Source organism: Agelaius tricolor, unplaced genomic scaffold, assembly GCF_023055355.1.
Source record: "Agelaius tricolor isolate 1412-34295 unplaced genomic scaffold, bAgeTri1.0.p SCAF_2, whole genome shotgun sequence".
Lineage (NCBI taxonomy): Eukaryota > Metazoa > Chordata > Aves > Passeriformes > Icteridae > Agelaius > Agelaius tricolor.
The window spans coordinates 86,135,948-86,154,773 of NW_027269262.1; the positions used below are offsets into that span (position 1 = coordinate 86,135,948).

The 18,826-nt window shown below is 46.4% G+C and overlaps 1 long non-coding RNA gene across 1 annotated transcript in view; it reads left to right on the forward strand.

The window, feature by feature from the left end:
• Positions 1-17,545, forward strand: part of LOC139587457 (uncharacterized) — a 131,775-nt gene extending 114,230 nt beyond the window's left edge. Inside the window, exon 6 of the long non-coding RNA XR_011678401.1 lies at positions 10,944-17,545. This is a non-coding gene — a long non-coding RNA (uncharacterized lncRNA). The remainder of the gene's footprint in view (positions 1-10,943) is intronic.
• Positions 17,546-18,826: the final 1,281 nt, after the last annotated feature.

Below are 18,826 nucleotides of genomic sequence, written 5' to 3' on the forward strand. Positions count from 1 at the left end.
GGTGTATGGGGCTGGCTCTGCCATCTGCACTGGTTATGGTGGCAGCAGATTTCCCCCCTGCAAAGGGGTTCTCCCTGGCTGCTGCAAAGCTTGATCAGGGAGCTGTGCCAGCTGACCCTGCTGTTGCAGCAGATCCGTAGATGTACTATGAGCAAGGAGGAGGGGAAGCACCTGGAGACACATCTGCATTGGACCATGTCACACAGCTGTCCTAAGTGGGCAGCAAGCCCAGTCAGTAGGTCTGCACAGTGCCAGTGTCCTGCCCGTGTGGCCTCACCAGCCTGGCTGCCTGTCCCAGGCAGTGTCAGCATGTACAAGAGACTGGTGCTTGTTCTGTTGTGTCTTAAAGCCTTGATTGGTATCAAATCACTACCCCGAGCCTCCCCCAGCCTCATTTTTCTCTTTGCATTTGGAGTTGCAGCCTCAGTTGAGTGAAAACACTCAAGCTAAACCCTGTGCCCCAACGGCTGTTCATCTGAAAGTGCGGAGCCAGCTCGCAGCAGCTGCTAAAATAGCAGAACTGAAGTGGGGAATGAAAAGTGAGCTGGTGATTAAAACCCAATTTCCTGTCGTGGCCCCACAGTGTTCCTGCCGGCAGTGGAGACATTGGCAGCAGTGGTGTGAAATGTCTCAGCCTTCTGCCTTGGGCTGGCTGAGCACTTGCACTGCCCTGTGCTGCTCGCTTGTCTCAGTGCTTTGTGGATGCTGGTTTGGCTGAGCTCAAGGGGATGATGAGGATCCTTTTTAGGAAGGGGGGAAGGGTAGGGAGTCCATGCAGGCTGGTCCTGGCTGAGATGGAGTTGGAAGCAGCCAAGTAGTGAGAACCAGGCCAGCGCTGAAGCAGGCTGATGTTAGTTATTTTGTGTTACCTTGGAAGACATGAAAGAGAGCACTGGATTTGGGAACACTGGTCCTCTGGATCTTTTTCTCCTATCTTTGCCAGTAATTTTCTTTGGACTCACCATTTAGGACTGGGAGAGAAGAAGATGCAAGAAAGAGAAATTGCTGCTAAAGGGATGATGAAGCTACCAAGCTGATGCTGTTTGTTCCAAGGGCATGTGGGTTGTTCATCTGTCCTATTGTTTGGTCCCTTGTGTACTAAATGTTGTAAAAGAGCAAATGCATTATAATTAATTTATCTTTTTGGACTTCTTGCATCAGAAGTTCATTTAAGAGAAAACATGAAAAATTGAGTGCAAAGATGATGCTAAGCTGATGGCTCTTCCTCTAAGGACACTGTTCCACTTGCACTTACTAACATGCTCTGCGTGTATGAGTATCAAAGGCAGCTTCTGGTTTCATTCTCACTCTGGAAGTGCAAATCACTGCTCTCCTATCTGTGCTCCAACAGCTCTTAGGTGTGTTGTAGAACCTGATGTGTTTCAGCAGTCCAAACCACATCATTGTAAACTGTATCCTTACTGATCAGAGCAGTAATGTGCGGCACAGAGATGGGACTTTCTTGTGCTTCTTCATCCTTTGAAGAAAGCCAGTTGCAAAACCCACTGCAAAGAGCCCAGAACCCCACAGACTGTGGTGCTTGCTCTGCACTTAGTGGTTACCCCATTTCATTCTGTGTTTGAAAGAGCAGCTCCCATCACCCACGCCTCTTAAACCCGCCAGAATCTCTCACTAACTTTTACTCTGCAAAGGTGAGTTACTGCTTAATTGGGCAGCATGAACAACCACTGCTTGAAATTGTTGGCTTTTACTCTTCCTGGCTTCTCTTGGGGTCACCTGGATCTCCTCCAAGGCTGCCTCTTCCTCTGCATTCATGCAGCTCCCAGTGTGACTGGCATGGCTGGGAAGGCATCTGTTGTATGAGGTCACATAACTGCCCTGCTCAAATCTGATCAGTTTGAAGGAAATGTAAATAGAAATGTAAGTGTATTTTTCACAGAACAAGTAGTGAGCACATGGGAGAGACTCTCACAGACAGTGAAGGAAGATGGGAGGGAAGCTGTTGGGGCAGATGTGCTGTTTCACAGCAGCCAAGGCAATTGCCCTGCATTGGTATCCTCTGCTGTCACTACTTTCCTCCAGCCCAGGAGTACTCCTATGCTGGTGTACAGCCTGGGGCATGCATGGCCAACATGCAAAAGGCAAGGAAAGGGTGAGAGGGGAATGTTGATCCTGAGCCTGGCAGAGCACCACACATCATCTTTCCTGTGTGAGGAGGGACAGCTTTTTTGTGGAGAAAGACTTCCTGCGCTCATGAAGAGACTCGTGTGACTTCCTCTGCCGGGGGGGAGAGATATTTTATGCTCTTCTGGTGCCTTTCATACTAGAGGAGTTCAAAGTGCTTTTAAGACTATTTTTATAGTCCTGAGGAAGGGATGAGCAGTAGGTTTTGCATGAAATGCCCCTTCCTGCCAGGAGAACAGCACCCAACTGTGCAGCTGCAATGCTAGAAGCCAGAGCTTTTCCAACATACTGCTTGCCAGCAAAGCAGCACCTCAGCACAGTGTCATTTCAGGAGTCTGGAGGAATAGCTACTCAGAATTGTTTTGAGTATTTTAGGAGCTATTTTGAAGGAGAATGGACTAAAGGATAGGAAATGGTGCAGACGTGGAAGGTAAACAGCTGCATTTTGAGCAGGCAGGACAAGTATGGCTTTGAGGTGATACCACGGAACAGACTGCAGATTAATTTCTGTGCATAATGCCACCATACAGATACAAAACACTTCCCTCTTTCATATCAATCTATGGAGGAAACAATGCTTGGTTGAAAGAAACTGCATAGGCTTGGTCTGGTGGCACCTGACATATTCCCTAGTCCTGGTTCCCCAGGCCAGCAAGGCTGTAGAAAACGTGAAGAATATGGAAAACCAATAAACTTTCTCCTTGGATCCAAGCCAGAAGATTGTTCTTCTGGGATGATCCAAATGTCTTTAACTAAACTCTGCAACTGAGAATGGCAGTTTTGTTGGCATCTGTTAGTCACAGCACAGAAAGGCAGCAGGTTGTGTCACCATCCTGACTTCCAGGTAATGGTCACAGGGCTGGGAGGCCATGGCAGAAGCAGAAAATCTGGTGGAAGAGGAAGGATCTGCGGTAGTGAAGAGACATGAGAGACTGGAAAGGATGATCCCAGTGTCCATGTCAGTCTGTGGAAGAGGACTGGTGTGGGCAGCTCGCCAGTGTGTCCTGATGTCACTGAGGATGGCATGCAAATGGCAGCTCCTCATGCTGTGGTCTTTGTCTAGAGCTCTGTAGCCACCCACTAGCCTGTCTTGGATGGCTTCTCCAGCGTGATCCCATGTTCATGGCCACATCTACCAAGCAGTGCTGGCATATGGTGTATGTCAGGAACTGCATGGGAGAGCAACCAGAGGTGACCCTGGCTGGCATGAGCCATTTCCAGTGGTCTCCCTGCTGCTTTCTGGTGGTGGGAGATGTGCTCCCACCTTGCAGTGTGTCCAGCCCAGCCCAGAGATTGCAGGTCACACTTTGATGGGCCCACCCTTTGCCAGCTGTGCCAGCTTGGCTCACTTGCCAAGTCCACATTCAGCATGGAAAGTGTCAGCAGCAGAACCAAAGGATTCCCAGGGTGTGTTGGATTCTCTTTGCAAAGCCTGCAAGGAGATGGAAAAGGTCATCTTGTCTGGGGCAGGAGAGGAGGAAAGAGGCATAAGGAATGATGCCATGTGGATTTGTTTCATTCTCTTGAGGAAAACAAAGCATCTCTGCAACAACTTGAGGATCCTGGAGATCTTTTTCAACCTAATGATTCTGTGATTCTGTGACAGGAGAGCAGCATGGAAATAAAAACTGAGATAAGGAAGAAATAAAAAACTGAGAGAAAAAAAGAGATAAAATCTGCCTTGCTCCTTAGCAACCTTCTCTTGCATCTCACCTCACTGGGTCTCTTTACTACGAACAGTGGGGAATAAAACAGCAGAAAAAAAAAAAGCCACAAGATGAGTTTTGAATGGATGCCAAGGTTGATTTAATTAGATGTATTGAATTTGTTAACTTCTGAATGATGTGGCTGTCACGCAGCACAAGTGACGAGCTGCGAGCGGCGACGGCAGCGCGGCACCGACCTGCCAAAAGGCTCAGCAAAGCAGAAGGATTGACCTACTTCCCTGGGCTCCATGGAGAGCACAGGCGACTGCCCTCCACTTGCTGTTGCTGTGCTCCCTGGAGGGCTGTGCATCCCTCTGTGCAGGGGAGAGCTCACCAGCCCAGCACTGCCCATCATCTCCAGCATGAGCCCGGGGCTGGGTAAATCTCCGTGTGCCCTTGGGAGGCAAATCGCTCAAAGCAAGGACTCCTGCTTTGTGTGCTGACTTCTGTCTTCTGGCTGACACTGGTTTTCAGCTTCTCCCCCCTAGTGCACCCTTACAAAAATACCAGTGTTCTCTGATAATGGGCCTAAATGCTGTTGCAGCTGATAAGGGTGATAAAATCACCCATGCACACTGCCATGGCAACCTACGGCTCTTCAGTCTTGATGTGTGTCTGCTCTTTGGTGTGAGCACGGATGTGTGGGTTTGTTTGAGACTCAGCCTGGGAATCACCTGAATCTGGAGGATTTGTTTCCTGTTACGAGCTCTGACATGGATGTGGAGCCACTGAACAGCTCCTTGTCTTGCTGGCCACCCTCAGCGTGGAGCAGAGCATGCTTCCCCTTGTACCTTGCTGGAGCCCTGGCAGTACAAATTGCATCTCAAAAGATTTGTCCGTGCCAGGAAAGAGGCTTCTAGAAGAGAAATTTGTTTCGAAATGAATTCTGTAATGGTTATCATGAGGAATTGCTGGGTATCTGCGCCCAGGTCTGCCCTCGTGCAATGCATGTGTAGATCCAGAGTCCTTGTGCAGTGACCATAGGATCCCTTTGAGATTGGAATGTCCTGGACAGGTAACATTCCAGCTAAAGAATGTGGCAGTCTGAATTGCTGTTAGCATAGTCCAGGGTCAGGAAACAAAACCTTTGCATAATATCCACAGATGTTTTATTCAGCCGTGCGGTGAGATGTTTAGGTCACAGCACCCACACACAGAGGGACTCGCTTTTTCTCTCTGCCAGGGCCTGGGGGCTGACCCTGGTCTCGGGGCAGTACAAAGATGAGGGCCAATCAGGGAATAGGGAAGGTGTGGCTCAGGAACATAGGAACAGGGGAAGGAGCCAATGGGGTCTAACAGCTTTTTGAGGGAAGCTTCTTGTGTCTCCCTAGACCAGGGAATGTCCCCCCAGGGTATCCACAAAAGAAGTCCCAACAACTAAGTGGCATTCTGATGTTCTTCCCCTGGTACCAGCCATGAGCCAAACTCCACACATTTGTTTGACAGTCTTCTCCATCTCTCATTAGTGTAGATGCAAGAATATGTCCTGTTAAACCATGTCTGTTAAGTGGAGAAGAGAGAATGTGGATTTCCTAAGCTTCCAGCACAGAAGTGGTGCTGTTGTGATAGGGAGTGTTTGCCAAGATCTTTGGAGCACAAAGACACTGACAGAGATATTTGTGAGGTCCCCAAGTATAGAAGTGCTGCACGAAACCATGGTCTGGGTTGTGCTGAATATCACTGTGTGACCAAATGAGATGCTGACAAGTAAGGGAAGCTTTGGCATGCCATCAGCCTCCTCTGATTTTTGTCAGTATTAATCCTGGATTGGAAAAACCAGGCCAGGTAGTGGTAGGGAATATGGTGGGGAACTTGCTATTTCAGTGGGGAAATGAGACAGAGCACCATTGGGGAAGTTGTCTGAGGTCATGCAGAGAAGACAACTGGGATGTTGTTTCCCACCACCCAAGCTTAGGGCTTCTCCTCTTCTTGCCTCAAGTGTGCCTTCTTCTCCTGGCCAGCATCGCTCAGCTTAAGGGGAGAAGGGTTGCTTGGGTGGGGAGATGAAAGAAGAAATGTTATTTTCATTGAGCAGTGTCAAGAAATTGTATGGGAAGAAGGTAAAGAGGATGGATGGAAGGAATTCAGCTGTCTTCTTCTGCAGAGAAGAAATCTCTCTGTAGCCATTCAGGCTTCTTTCAGGGTTCGTGATTCGGCTTTCAGGTTGGTTGTTGATAGTTGGGATGTTTTCATTTTGACTTCATCTGTTGACAAGGCAGTAAGAGCTCTGTGAGGATGCGTATCTCTCCATCACATATGACTAATTTTACTGGGACAGCCGTGAGCACAACACTTCTGTTTTCCTCCAGAACAGCTCCATTACAGACTGCCTGGTAGCTGAGCCCCAGCAAGTGTTTTTGCAGTTTTGCTGATTGTGCAGCCCAGATAACCTGTGAGAGAGCAAACATGGAAAGTGTTGAATATTCAGCTCAAAACCCAGAAAACAGTCTTGTTTCACTGCTTGTCTGAACTGAGCTTTTAACTGCGTGTTGTAGGTGCTTTTCAGGAAAGTCATCTCGTCTGGGACATGTCATCTGGCAGCAAAGCGCTCCCATTTAGGGACAGCCATCAAGAGTGCTGCAAAGGCCAGGGCTCATGGCTAGGTACTGTTGTCTTTGCAGCTCAGTTTTGTGTTTTACTTTTCCCATCTCCTTGGAGAGCAAAGCTCAATCTGTGCAAAACAGATGCATTTTAAAACAAGTTTTTTCTTAATCTTACACTCAAACTGTCTCCAAAAAAAGCCAGTACATAGCAGAAGCTACCAGAAGACTTTCTCCGGATGTTTTCTGCTATTCATCCTATTTCTGCAGCAACCCAGGAGTTTTGGTACAATGTAAGTACTGAATTTAAACTTCTTGGCATTAAACTGGTCATCCCCTGCTCCTCAGGGTAACAGCTGTATTTATGCATGAAAGCCACACTCTCATTCCTCAAGAAGTGTGTCAGCACAGATGAGCCTCTGACCTGAATGTATCAGCTCAGTGGTCAACAGCCTTATTCAGAAAGAGCTTTGGTGTGCAACTCTTCCACTTGGTGAATTGTATCTGTGTATGGATTACAACAGAAAGTTCTCTTCAAGAGGCCATTCAGGTTTAAGGCTGCCTTTGCCTTTGATGAAATCATTGCTTGCTCCTCAAGGAGATTTGTGATATCTGGAATCTGCATTCATAGTGTACAGGTGGGCAGTCTGTCCAACACAGGGATGTAGTGGAGATTTTGTGACTCTTCCTCTGTCCCTTTTCCCTAGGAGAGAAGCCAGTGTTCCTGCCTGCAGCAAGGCACCCCATCTGATTTAGGAGTGCAAGACTGCTTCTGTCATGATGCCATGACAAGGCCAGGGTTTCTGTCTGAGTGTTAGAGGAGAACACTCCTAGTCAGCAGGAGAAGGATGATGCACCAGGAGGTAGCCAGTCAGTGCAGACATTCTGAGGGCTTTGACTTCTCATAACAAATTCACTGAAGGTCCATTTCAGTCTGTTTCTTCTCTCCTTGCTAGGTTGGCTTTGTTGTTTGTTGTTGGAGGACAGGAGTTACCTAAGGAGCTCTGGGCAACTGAATAGAGGAGCTGAGCTTGGGATGTGAACTTGGCAGCTGCAGACACCAAGGAGGAGACTGCTGACTGCTCTCCTGAAAGTGCGAGAAATCTCCGGACATGGACGGAACATGCATGGCATTATGACTGTGATCTGCCCTGGATGAGTGCTCCACAGATGCTCCTTGCAGGGGCTAAGGCATGTCTGCAGCTCTTAAAAATAAGGATGTTTCCCAATGTCCCCTGTCAGCCTTGAGCAGAGTTCCCGTCATTCCTGCTGGATGCCCTGCGGTGGGAAGAGCAGGCGTGCTGGCTGCCAGTTCAGGTCTAAAACTGATGTCTGTGCAAAGTCCATCCTTGTCTGGACTCCAAGGGGCTGCTGTGCACAAGGCCTTCACACAGTTTCCTTAACAGGCTCCTTTTCACTTTTTTCAGGGACTTGCACTGTGCTTCATTTCAGAGTGATCCAGTGAATTAACATATTGTTGCTGCTGCCTGGGTAATTGCATGCCCGGGGTCTGCTCTGCTCCAGCACAGTCTTCCCGGCTTCCCAGACAGAAAGCATCCTTCTCCTTTGGCAAACAAAGTTGCAAAGTATTGCCCTGAGGCCTAGCTCAAAGATTGGAGGAATGGGAGGGTGGAAAGAGGAGAGGGAAGCTGCTTTTGAAGGTATATCTGGCTTCAAGAGCTTACCTATCAATGAGGTGCTGGAGATGGGGTTTTTCAGTCTTTATTTCTGTACAAAAATACTAGTTTTGACTGAAGCTGTGGTTTTCCTGCTGATTTATGCAGACATTAGTATGGGTGCAGTTACAGAAATTTAGTTTAGTACAAGTCACCATGAGGACTCAGAACTGCTTGAAATGAGCTGTCCTGGGTCACACAGGAATTTCAGTAGAAGTTGAAACTGAGCAGTCTGATACCCTCTTTGTACTGAAAATAAAACTCTTTGAATAGGTAGGTGTAAAAATGCTTGCTGGTCTCACTTCCAAGTGCAAAAAATCTCACATGTGGATAAACCCTTAGAGCCTAAGTTCCTGTGAGACGAGACCACATCTCAGAACACTTTGGTGAGCATATTATCGAAACAGGGTGGGTTTCTTGATGCAGATGCAAGTTTGCATTTTTGAAAGATGATATTTGGTCAGGACTGACTTCTGGTGGGGAACTGGCATCCCTTAAGCAATGGTCTCCAAAAAGAAGTGTGGTTATTTGCAACATGAGGAGGGCAGCTTTACCTCCTAGCACAGCTTGGCTATCAAACAGATGCATTAAGAGGATGGGGAGCATCCAAACTCAAGGATAGTAGGGAGGAAGTTGATTTATGGCTCTGCCACTGACTTTCTTAGTGACCTGGGGTGAGAAGACGAACCTCTTCTTTTCTACCTCCTCCTCTTCTGCCCACCCAGCACACATGGCAATCACCTTGTAGTTTGTATAGGTCCTTCTAAAAAGCTGGAACTTTGTAGTGCTATCTGTGAAGTCCCTTTTCATCTTCTCAGTTGTGAACATTTCCTGTCTGTTAGCAACATAAGCTATTTTGACTGAAAGGAAGACATTTTTCCAACACTTTTTTTGACACAAGGGTTGGAGAGGATGATGTGGCCATGTTGACAGTGTAGCTGGGTCATCCTGCACCAGAGCTGTGCAGTTTGTGGGGCAGAGGGAAGGTTTCTTGAGGCATCTCCATCCTGTGGAATAGAGGCTGCAGCCTTGGGCAGTATATGGAGAGCCCCTTTGTGATTGGCTTAGCCACGGGCCTTACGGAATCCTAATTGTTCTGTAACTATGTGTGTGTATTTATGCACATACACAGGGGAGGAAGATGGATGTGTGTGTGCTGCAGATAGCACATGGACAAAGGTTCCTTGGCCACTGGCACCCCAGCTGAGATGAACAGCTGCATGTGGGCCACTGTGGGACTGCATGCAGGACTGGGGCTTGTCATGTCCTGAGAGGAACATAGGCACCGTGCCCAGGGGTGCCTTCTGGGCCTTCATGGCCTTGGATGTGGTTGTTTAACTCTTTCACTTGGGGGATATCGCAGTCCCTGAGCACTGAGTGATTCCCACCCTTTCCTCCAAAGCCTTTGCACTGGTGGCAGTTTGGAGATGGCCTGTAAGATAATGCAGGCTGAAAGGGATCTTGGGTGGGTCAGCTGTGAGATCAGACCAGGTTGTTCATGACTTTGTTTGGTCAAGTCCTGCTTTCAGTGAACTCAGCTGTGTTCCCAGTGACCCCCCTGCAGGCGCTGGGGCTGCTGCTGCATCCCTCAAAATCAACTCTTGCTCTGGTTGAACAAACCCCAGCTCCCACACCCTCTTCTCTTTGGCAAGTTACCAGTGCTCCCCCACTGCACTTGCTCTAGTTTGTCCATGTGTTTCTTGTATCAAAACAAGATGCAGTGTCTGGATGGGGTCTAATGAGTGCTGAGATCTCCTGGCTGTTTCTGCTCCTGCAGCCCAGTAGGCTCTTGGTCTTTGCTGCAGTTTCTTTCCTAAGGTCCAAGTTAGCCTGTGGCCCCAACAACTGTCCCAGCCCTTGAGGAGTGGCAGAGCTGCTGGGACACGGGGCTGTGCCCAGCTGATAGTTAAATAGGACGCCTGTAACTGTGCTTGGAAAGCCTGAGTGTTTGTCCACAACCTGGAAGGAAGAGGAGCACAGAGGAGCCCTGGGTTGACAAGGCTTCTTCTCGCTGCTGATGGTGTAGGGTCCTGTAGGGAGAGACACAGAGCTCAGACAGAGGAGGCAATGACCTGAATTCTGCAGTAAAAAGCAAAGAGGTCTAGTGTTGTAACTACCACTGTCTCACTTACTCATCTGGAAAGCAAGATTTTACTCTCTGCTCTGCTTCCTGTGGGGCTGTGACTGTTGATGGCCATGGACAGCTGAGGTCCTGCAATACCAGTACACTGGGCTGTGGAACATACCTCACTGTGCTCACTGCTGGGCTTGAACCACCATCCCTGGAGCCATGAGCAGAGGAATAGTGTGTATCCATGTATGCATACCAGACTCAAACAAAATGCTGCAATTCTGTGCTGTGCTGCCAAGTTAGTGTGTGAGTTTCAAAGCAGCAACCTATATTCTTGACGATCCAAGAGCCTTGGGAAAAGATCCATTTTTTAATGCTATACTAATTTAATAAATGTCTTTTTTTAGTGTAGGAAGGCAGCAATAAAAGACAAAAAGGAGAAAGAAAAGACAGAAAGACCTGTACAATAATTTTAAAGATTTTCTGCTTTTCCGTTCATGTTCTTTTCAGGAAATGAAACTGGCTATATATGGTATAGGATTGAAACCACATATCACAAGCCACTGTCAAGTTCATGAAGTGACCACATTGAAAAAGTAGTGAAAAATGGGTTCTTACTGGTGCCTTCTTTGCCTGTAGAAATCCTGGCTGCGGCTTGTGATTGTAGTAGGGTGAAGATTTGCATTTTGAAGTTGGCGGTTTTCCTTTTTGCTCTTCCACTTCCTACAAACTAATTTAGTGCAGTGTTAATTGTGAATCTGGAATGCAAATCAACTCACCTGCTTGTTTTTTCTTTCATTTTCAGATTTTCTAAGTATGGAAGCTCTCCTGAGGAGCTGCATTATGTGCTGCAGCCCCTGGGATGGGATGCAGAGCAAGGAGTGAAGAAGGGCTGCGATGTGCCACTGCTTTTGTGGGCAGAGGGGCTTTTTGGCATGTCATATGGTGCCAAAAGACATTTTACTCTTGGCAGCAAAAATCCTTATCCTTCTTGTTTTTTTTTTTTTTTTTTTTTTCCAGGACAGATGCTATTTCCTGTTAGAGATGCTTTGTATGCAAATCAAGGTGATACAACAAGAAAAAAGTCCTGAAAGCAATCACACTGATAAACTCAGCCCACTGGGGAATTCCTGCTTATCATTTATCTTTTGTTTTTTCAGTTCTGTACAAGATACTTCTTTGCCTGTGCTTTCTTACAGTCTTTAATGTTTGTCCTGCCAGACCTCTTGCTTGTGAACTACAGTGCTTGCATTTTGCAAGGCTCCATGTCAGTCTGCACAAACAAAAGGCAGTAAGTGCTGGAAATTGGGGTTAACAGTCCCTGTGTTTCAGTTTGATCTTGCATTGATCTGGTGCTTTCTTAAATTCAAGACAGACATGAGCCTCACACTACAGATTGCCACGTGCCTGTAGTGATGATCTGCTGGAAAGGTGATCCCAGAAACCTCAGGAGTGGAAAAAAAAAGAGAGATAAAAAGCAAAAAGAAACAGCAAAAAGTTCACCTAGTAACTTAAACAGGAGCAGGATTTGACTTGAGGCACCTCAAGAGATGGTGTGGGCAGCACTGCACTAATGCAGTAACATGAGTTGATCACCTCAGTTCTTCAGCAGAGCAAACTCACTTAGAATCACAGACTGATGTGGGTGGGAAGGGACTGTTAAGATCATCTAGTTGAACTCCCTTGCCATGAGCAGGGAGATCTTCTATCAGACCAGGTTACTCAGGGCCCCTTCCAACCTGGCCTTCAACACTTCCAGGGGTTGGGCATCCACAACTTCCCTGGGCATCTGCTGAGCCTGTGCCCTACAGGTGTCCCTATAAGTGGATGGGGCTGATCAAAGCCTTGCTCTCACCAGGCTGCCACCCTGCTGATGTTACAGCAGGCTATGAGGGTGAAAAAAAGACTCAGAAACAGAAAAGGATGTGTCAGAGAGCTGCAGAACAACAGCGCCAAAGAACATTCTCGTGCATGTCCAGAGATAGCCACTGCAGCCCAGGTCCTGTTGAATCATGCTGTGGTTGTTCTGGCCTTTGTGTGGGTAACAGTGATAATCACTGTGTGTGGTGTTGGGTTTTGTTACTTCTTTTTTTTCCCCTTAAATGTAAAATTAACAGTCAAATTAGCATTGGTGAGGCAGCAAGCCTGGTACAGCTTTTATCTATCCTGAACCTCAGAACAAAGGAGGGGAGGAAAATGGCTTGGCCAGTTTGGCAGCCGTGCACGTAACGGTCCCGGAGTTCAAAGCAAAGGGCACAACAGTCAGATACCCCAACCCGCCTGGGCTTTGGCTGATAAGTCACATTTCAAAGTAAAAGGCAATCCTATAGGGGCTCTGCTGAGTACCTAAAGCTCCAGTGCTGAGTTGTCTTTAAAAGGGGATTTCATAAGGAGTAATATGAACAGAAATGGCTCTTTTGTGGTTTTACACATTCCAGGCATGCCAGGACTGTTCCTGTCAAGGATGGGCAGTCTCTGGGGTTTTGGGTTTCTTTTTATTTTCTTTTTCCCCAAATATTTGCCACAAACTAGCAGCTGAAATGGTGAAAAATAAATAAGAGTTGCAAAATCATTACAGTAGCAGTAATGGAAACTGTGAGGCTTATACTTAAATTGGCTGTGGGGTTTCACTCCATCTTCTGCACTGTTGCACTGTGAGGATTACTACTTTTACCTGCTATGACCACTTCAGGGTGGATGATTTGAAAGCAGAGCTTTAACTGTTGGTTACTCAGGACCTCAAAAAACACTGCTTTGGATTTTTCAGAACCTTTTCAGCTGAACCATTTTTAAGTCTGAATTCTTTCAATGTCAGAGCAGTTATGTGGCCATACAACATCTTTATGTGATGATTTCTAAGGTCTGTGTGGACAGAAATGGGGCCCAGCTGTTCTGCTTCAGGTGCACTTTTGTTTCACAGAGGTTATGCAGGCTTGGATTGCACCCGTACACATTAACACAGAATTTTAATTGATGTAAGAGTTACAATGCACAAAGTTGTGGTGCCTGAAATCCTAAAGGAGAGCACCTTTACTCTGCCTTAAAACAGTCTGAAGTTTCACATGCAATAAAACTCTAGATGGTTTGTGTAGACCTGCCCTGTTAGATGAGGGTCTAATTCATAAGCCTGCATGTCCTGTTCTTCTCCACATGGATACTGCTCCTGTTGCCACAGTCCTGTGTCTCCTGTAGTAGCAGGACCTCATGGACAGCTGGAAAAGCCACAGCCAGAGATGTTTCACAAAAGGTATGGCTGTAACAATGTGCCATTAAGTGTGTGCCTCAGCCCCCCCTGAGACACCCTACACAAACACTCAGTACCTTTATTAGCAGCACACACTGACCATAGCCAGCTCAGCACCCTTATGAGCTGGAGCTGAACCTTTACCTGCTCTGCAGGTGACACTAATCCTTCTGGGGGGGAGCAGAAAATGGAGCCAGGCTCATCCCAGCAGAGTCTGGACCATAGAACCATAGATATCCATTCTGAGAATTTGTTTTCAGCCCAAGTTTGACTGGGGCACAAATGCAGACAGAAGGTGAGAAAGCATCTCTTTGAAAGTGCAAATTAAAGAGACACTGTTGGAGTGAATCTTCTGGCCTGGTTTTATTAAATGTGAGTATGGTTACTTCATGGTGAACAGGAACTGGAGTGGATTTAGGGGATGGTTCCTGAAGCCCCCTCCCATTCTCTAACACAGGCTGATGTTACAGGGAAGTCTCAAGGCTGTTGCCTGGGCTGTTTTGGGTCTGTGGGTGGAGGAACTTAATCACCAGGGCTGCCATCAAATGCTGCACTTACATGATTCAAGGAAGAAGTGCTTGTGTTAATTCTGAGCTCAACATACATATTTTTCATCTTGGACAAGTCTGGTCTTCCAGCCTTCTGGACTCCTGCCATTTTGAGTTTGGGAAAAAAACCTTTTTTTCTTTCTCCATCAGTGCTACCAAGCACAGAATTTTGGAAACAAAAAGTCAGAATGTGGTGTTCAGTGGTGAGCTGTCTTTTTACTAGGCCAATCTTTCAGGAATTGGTTTTGAAGTGGATTTTGTTCTGTCCACTCAAGGTCTCTGCTGTGGAAATATTTATTGCTGTGAAACTGTTGCAAGCTTTTTAAGTGGCAGGAAAAACTACTTTTTTAACCAAACAAATGTGCTTTCCCTACAAGTCACACAGGTGTACATTTGGAAGTTTTTTGTTTTGTTTTGTACCAAAACAATTTTTCCACTGTGTTATTTGGAGTGGGAAGATGAGTGGACCTTGCATTTAATATAGATTTCATCCATTTTATCACAGCAGAAGCAGACATAGAGATTCTCTCTTTTTCTTCTTTTTCTGTGTATTTGCTTAGTGTTTTGTGCCTTAGAATCTCTGTTTTCCTTCTTTTTGATGGTTTGAGAGTTCTGATGCAGATGACAAAAGTGCTTAAAAGTATTAATGTCCTTGGGAAGGCTACGAAAGTTATGCAGTGGTGAAGAGATGCAGGCAACCTGTAGAAGAGCCAGATTTTGACAGCATGGGAAGTGGTTAGCGCCTCATTGGACATCCTCACATCAAAGCTGGACAGTGGGCTCTTGAGATACTCTGTTTGTACCACAAATTGCTGGGCTTTGGGCAGAAATCACTGTATGAAATTCTGTGGTCTTTATTAGGCAGGCGGACAGACAAAATAATTTTGCTGGTTTCTCTCAGCTCTTAGAATTTATGAATCACATAGTCAGGGTGTTCTGGAAGGGGTTTGAGTTTCCATGAAAAGTTTGCTGTGGCAGCATGCAGACAACAAAACCCATCTGTTCTCTTGCCCTTTCATCATGCTGTGTTGCTTTCGAATTGTTCCAGAAGGAGGATGAAATTGGGCTTGTTATTTAAATTTCAGTATGGGTGGCCAAAGCAACTCTACCTTGGTTATTATGGGCCTCCTGTGACCACAGGAATGGATGGTGCCTTTTGCCAGCCCTGATTTAACAAACACCTGAGGACCGACTCAGCACTGCAGCATAGCCCATGGGAATTGTGTGCCATGGGAACCTGCAGCAAGGCAGTGTCTGGGAATATCTCCTCATACTTTTTAGTAGTAAGGATGTAATCAGCCCTTGTAGGCTGGTATCTGATTAAATAGCACAGTGTGGAAAAAAACCAAACCCACACTCATTAATGGCAGATGGACGTGTGTAGTTGGGAGGAAAGAATTGAGGTTCTGTCTGAAGCTGTGTGAGCCCATCTGGGGAGCAGTGTCAGGGAGAGAGTCCATGGGATACTTGTGTGTGATCATGTGAGAGTGAGCTCGTGATGGAGCTGTGAGACAGAAAAGAACCCTGCAACTCTGGAGAGCAAGTAGGAGCAGGGATGTGACTCCTGGCTTTGTCCTTTTAAAGGGGGGCACGCTGCCTGGTGTCTGTACTTGAAAAGGGAGGGTGCAAGGAAGAATTCATGGAAAGCCACAGATGACTTGGGTTTGCGTTGACTCTAGGTGTGAGGAGTGCAATTTGGTTAATTGAGATGAAGGCTGGCAAGGGGGTGACTTGACTGCCACATCTAGAGGAAGAAAGTTTTGATTAGCAGGTTTGGGGTAAGGAGGAACCCTTAGAATTTCTATGTCCTTTTCCAGATTTTAGAGGAAATGTTTCTCTAGCATTGCAGGATTAGTTTAAAATATTGGGATTATTATGTGGAGGTCTTGGGTGAGAGGGACTGATATGCAGTGTAGTGAAGGCAGGATGGATTATTTTGATCTTCCTGCCTTTATGCTCAGAACTCTGTTACTCCCCAGCGCATTCTTCCCTCAAAGAAGGGAAGCACCTTCTTCTACCCCTCCCTGGGGTAGGGAAGTTCTGCCACAACACTGGGAATAGTGTAAACTGTCAGGACACAGTGCTTTGGAGCCATCTCATCTTATGACAGGTGTCTAAGATAAGTGGCTTTCCCTCTGGTAATGCCTGTTGTCCTGCAGCAGCTATGTGGGAGACCAGAAATCTGGCTGAGATGTGAACTCCTGTGCTTTGGATGTCTGAAGCTGCGTGAGGGGAATGCCCCTCTCACTGCCTGTGTGCATGATGAGGAGTTAGTGGAATAAAGAACTTAACAAAGAACCATCTGACACCACCTGAGATGAAAATAAGATGGAAATTTTAATCAGCTCTCTGCAGCTGAGCAGTCCCTGGAGGTCCTGTACCAAACCTGACCCACTTGCTGAACCCCAGCAGTGCAGCACTGGGCACTCCTCTGCCTGCCTTCAGAAGAATGAAAGGACAGCAGTATGAAAAGAGACAAGTACACGGGACAGCAATCAGTGGTAAGTCTTTACTAAGAAAGAGCTGGGGTATTTTGTTTGCTATTAAAAGCAAACCCACCTTCTGCAGCATTTCTCTTTGTGAGGTGCTCAGAAAGGAGGGAGGTGTTGGCAGAGGTTTGTTTCCAACCTGATTGAATGTTTTCCCAGTTCTTTCCCTGCACTCCAGCTCATCCCATCCCAGTCTTTCCAGCCATGCCATGTTGGGAAACAACTGCGAGCTCATCCTCAGAGCTGAGTTCTAACATGGTAACTGTGCTAGGGTTGACTGCTTTGCAGGGATGGAGGGAGGACTCTTGGCACTGGCAAGGAGCAGCATGATTCCTTTGCCAGTTGTCCCAGTTTGCTGTCAGGATGGTCTCCCATGATGGCTCATCATGAGCCCAGCCTCCCATCTCTAAGCTCCTCAGAGATGTTACCACTTTGCCATGGCTTCAGATTTGGACATCTGAATGGATAAACTGCAGTGGGTAAAAATCAAATCCAAAACTTCTGGGCATAGAGAGGATGATAGCAGTGGACTATTAGTAGCAAACTATAACCCACATCCCCTTTCCAGGTGGATGCTGCTGAGAAGATGATTCCCCTGTGCTCCTCAGAAGGGCTGCAGAGCTGCCAGATGAGCACCAAGCTTTCCCCTTCCTGTGTGTACCCATCCTGCTGGCTGCAGCCCTTGCTGCACCCTGGGAGGATGCAAGGCTCTGGCTCTTTGAATGGCTGTCCAGAATAGTGAGGGAAAACTGTCTCCTCCCTGGACACAAACCACAATGATTTGCAGGTGTTTTTTCTTGGTTTTTGTTTTTGGGTTTTTTTGGTGGTTTTTTTTTTGTTTGTTTGGTGTTTTTTTTTTTTTTTTTGTTTTTGTTTTTGTTTTTTTTTAAATTTTCTTTCGGCTGTCTGAATAACTAAGTACAAACCTCTTTCACCTATTTGACATTAATTCACTAATGGATGGCAGACAGTTTCATGTTTGGTTTTTAGCTGAAAAAGTGATGATGCAGTTATAAACCTCACATCCATTATGTATCTTTGGACCATATGAAAAGTGTGAATTTTTACAGAAAATGTGAGAGTGGTGGGGCTGTGGAATAAACATTTTGCCTGAATTTTATTCTAAGTCTTGAATGAATGAGATGTATTTTGTGGAACTGAGAAAGCTGTGATTTTCCCCTTTTCTTCCTTCAGTGTTGGGCTTTTTTGTTGTTGTTTTTTGTTTTGGGGTTTTTTGGGAGGGTTGTTGTTGTTTAGGGTTTTTTTTTTATAATCAAAGTATCTACTACACAAGTTAAATGGTTTCTCATAAACAAGTTAATGCCAAAAGAAAAGTGAGGATGAGAAGAGGCCAGACATTGGGTTTTAGTTATCTCCTATTTTTTCCTTTTAAGCTTCAGCAAAATGGCAATTGTTTCATTTTGACCCACTTCCAAATCACATTAGCAAATGAATACAGAATGGGAAGGACAATCACATGAACTTCAAAAATGCATCAGGTCAGGACAGGAGAGAACAGCAGCAATCCAGCTCTGACCATCTACCCAGACTGGGGTGTTTTAGTGTATCCTACACATTTTTTGTGTCACAAATAACAAATTTCCAGTAATTGGAAGGGGATAAGGAAAAAGGAGCCCCCAGCACTCCTTTCCCCATTTTCCTTGGCTCCCTTTCAGGTGTCAGCAGTGTGCATCTCAATCTCACAGTCACTGCAGCTGCATCAGGCACTTTGTTCTTGTGTAGAACACATCAGTGCAGGTAAGTGCTTGCTCTGGTTCCTGAGCTCTGGAGCCTGCCATTAGTGCCAAGGCTGAGCACAAAAGCCTCACCCAGACAGAGGGCACATCATCTTCAGGTAGCTGTGGGGACCTTGGTTGTAATACTCCCAGGGCCCACTGAGCTGGCTCACATCTCTCCTGGCTTGTGGGAGGATGGACCTTTGGCTGTGATTTATCCAAGATTTTGCTAAGCTACTCTTCTCCACATCAGGTCTGTCTTTGCAGGGAAAGCATGGCAGTAGCTTCCTCTGGGTTTGGAAAAGTCAACTCCACAGTTACTCTCTTCCTGGAGAAGCACATTTGATTTACCTTAGGAAATTAGTGCTGCTGCATTGGTCTTGATGGATCTAGGCTGTGTGGTTTGGTTCTGGTTCAGGAGAGCTCAGTGGCATTTCTTAATCACTCTCAAAACAGTTCACTGTGTGATAACTTCAGCATTCCCAGCTTTGGCCTTACAGCAGAAGCAGCAGTGCTTTTTCTTCTGTGAGTCCCTGATTTTTTTCTGGCACTAGTCAGGTGTAGGGAAGGGTGATCTTGGTGTTGCATCTCCTGAGACCTTCCTCACTGTTATCCTCAGCCAATGCCTAGGAAAGATGAGCTGGTTATCTATGAAAAAGAATTGTATCTGA